The following is a 3662-nucleotide window of genomic DNA, read 5'->3' on the forward strand; positions in this document are numbered from 1 at the left end:
GGCAGCCTGGAGTGACCTTGAAGTGGCTATGAATCCCCACTGCTATACTACTATTATTGTTTCAAATTTTTGCTTTTTCTGAAGCTTTTAAATCTTAAGTACAATTTATTATCGATAAGCATTTAAGTATCTATTTACAATGTTTAAAATGTAGAAATTATTAATTAATGCGACTTAATTTCTTTCAGTATTACTTTATAATCATAATTATTTTCTATGGAATTATTTCTTTAAAATACCTACATATTTTTAGACATTTGTATTAAAGGGTATGTATACAGGATGCTCGCTTTTAGAGCCGTTCTCAATGCAATCTCGGTTATATTAAGAGGTACAAGGTCGATTAAATTAGCACAAAGTTAAAATCTCGTTTATAATAATATTTGGATGATTTGTTTTTAAAGCATTTCTCGTGAAAATAAATAATTTGTCTCTGTTTCCTTTTCAGCCTGAAAAAATAAAAACGAAAATCGGAATTTTATTTTATTTTTTTAAATTCTATTTGTCTTAATTTAACATATACTGTATCTCTCAAGATAACCGAGACCCATCCCAATGGTGGAGCTTGAAAAAACGGGCATCCTGCATATAATAAAAATTTAAGAATATTTTTTTAAATAATTTGAATTAACTAAATAACTTTAAAACATTTAAATTTTCTAAAGTTACCTTTAAAAAAAACTACTATCATTTTATAATTATACGCCACTACATTTCACTACATAATGTAACCTTCCTTTCTACAAGTGTTTTTCTTTATAAGATAAATTAATGTAAATGCCATTTTTTGTGTTATAATCAAACACATCTGTGATAATATAAACACGTGATATTTAATTTCTATCTCTGTAAAAATACACCGTAACTGACAGGTTTTAAATGTTTTATAGATTTGACTTTAGTGTCGGATAAAATAAATATTGTTTCATTTATAACCATATTCGGGAACAATGAATAACCCTGAAATTGACACTAGCCATCAACGATGTGTCAGCAACTAATATTTCCAACTGCAATATTTTTTAACTATGAACTCGTAAAATATATAAAATTCATTTACCCCGATATAAATAAATAAAAATTATTTTAATATTGTAAATCTTATGGAAATAGATACTTTTAATCCTGAATATGTAAAAAAAGTGCTTAATTGAAAATATAAAATAAATATAGACGTTTTAATTTAACATCTCAATGAAATTTCGTGATATAAGTATTTTAATCTCTTACAGTCTGAAAATGTGAAAATTAATGTCACAGAAAGTAGTTGTAATTAATAAAACGTGCTTACTAGATTTTTATTTTGTTTTTCTTTGGGAACAACTATTTATCTTTAATTATTTTCGAAATACGAGTCATTTTTCAGCCATTACTTCTTTATTCAAAATAATTCCATGACAGTTGAACAATCCGAAAATAGCTCTAAAAAATTTATAACAATTAAAAAATACCTACGAAAAGTTTAAAAAAAATTGTGACGTACGAATTTTTAATTTTCTAAAGCATAGTAACTCCAAAAACAATTCAAATTGCTAAGTCAAATATTTTTTTTTGAGTTCTGATGATTACATTGTATTTAAAGTTGTCCTACAAAAAAAAATTCCTATAATATTTTTTATTGTGAGACGAATAGTCCTGAAACTATTTTCGATTTATTCAACTATATTCATAATGATCATGTTTCCCAGTAGGTAATTTTGCCACTGGTTAATATTAATATATTTATGTAACAATTCTGCAAATTTTAGCCCATAATTAGTTAGATCAGTAATCGATTGGCCAAAGTTTGAACAGTCTACGGTAAGCATCTTTAAAAATATTTAAATAAATGTGATATATTTGTAATTTCAACGCCATGTACATATATTGAAAACCAAGGATTTCCGGACCCATGTTTATAAGAATTTTTGTTATTTTATGACATGGAATCCACCATTAAAGTTACGATTAGTAGTGTAATAACAATAACCGTTGGACGAATTGAACGAAATTATACAAAATTGCAGGATATAGGCGAAATTTTACAAGAAATTTACAGGCAATTTTGTAAAATTGCGAATTTCCCAATGCCACGAGTTATATCGACTGCATTGCGCATGATTAAATCGCTATGACTCTTCCAGCGACGATGGGAGAACGACTGGCTATGTTCAGTCGACATAGTCGATTCGATTTCATTCATCATTTGGATGCGATGAATAAAGTAGATTCAATCATAAATTAGGATTGTTTAAACATGCCAATAATATTACAAGGATAAAATCCATCATATCAAAACGACGGCCTAGCTCATTGATTCTGTCAATAAAATGTAGCCTGTGCAACGCAAACTATGTGCCGTTCTTTTGCCAGCGAATCATCGGTAACTTTGCAAGTTGCTGACAATCGACTATGCATAGCGGTGTTAATTTCCAGTTTCAGAATTTCTTCTGAAGAACGGCATAGTCTGTCGAAACGTCTAGGAATCTAAACCGATGGATTAATAACCAATCCCGAAATTGTTTAACCAGAAAATCACATAGTCATTAAGAAAATTAAAGGAGCAAAGCTGTAATAAAGAATATTTTTTACCTTTTGCTCCTCCAACGAAATGTTCATTCAATTGAAAGTTTAATTGTTACTACAACACAGTATATATATAACACAGTGTATATAATTATTTCTCGGTTCAGCGTACCAGCAGAACTTACTCTACTTAAGTGCTACTTTAATATAGAATAATGCTCGACGCCGTAATCAACTACAAAAGTTTACGTCATCTAGTCCATATTTTATAAAAGTTTCCAAGAATTAGTTTGTTTCTAATATAACCTATTACTCATCTTCCAGCATTACGCTTTAACTACGTTAAAGCTGCGAAACTTTGCGTTTCTACTTAAAATTTAAGACTCTTTAGGTTTAACCAGCTAAATGTAGAAACAACAATGTTAAAACAGAAGCGGAACATTTTGTATAAGCTATTGTTGCATAGTAATTAACTTAATAAGTATTATTAAACAATTTTTGACTACTTAATAGATACATTAGTCATTGTCAATTGAATTTAGAATTAGTAGAAACCGAGAAGATATGCATATGCGATTAAATTTTTAAATTTATGTATTTACTATTTGAATTTAATGTTTGAAAGTGCAATTTGGCCAAACTTTATCCGCATGCAACTCACAATGCGCTTGGTCGCTATGTTGCTTTCTTCCTCAACTCTGGAAGTGCGATGGATCCATTTTCTGATATATGTCGTAGATAATTCGGTGTTGACGTCCAGAAGCTCGTTCTGACTGCAATCCACTGTAATGTTACCAGCCGCCACTGCACTACACTTTTTGATTTTTCCACTTTATTTATTTCACTACCTTTTAACTTGTTCAGATTTTAGTGTTGAATTTTATGTTTACTGATAGTAATGATTACAAACTTTTCGGGATTTCAACCATGTATGGACACTGTGTGATTCTGACGTTTAACATTGCTTGCTGTGACTGATGTTTCACGTTTCAAATGGCTGGATAGGTAATTTCTACAAACTTATTGATTTTTATTGATATTTAATTGTTATTTTAGGCACTAAACTGACTATGTTACTGCTTTAGAAATTTATGAGAGACTAGCTACTTTGAGCTCGATTTTGTGAAACGTGAAAACAAAAGAAATGTTACCATGGA

This window comes from Anoplophora glabripennis, unplaced genomic scaffold (genome assembly GCF_000390285.2).
Source record: "Anoplophora glabripennis isolate ALB-LARVAE unplaced genomic scaffold, Agla_2.0 scaffold597, whole genome shotgun sequence".
Lineage (NCBI taxonomy): Eukaryota > Metazoa > Arthropoda > Insecta > Coleoptera > Cerambycidae > Anoplophora > Anoplophora glabripennis.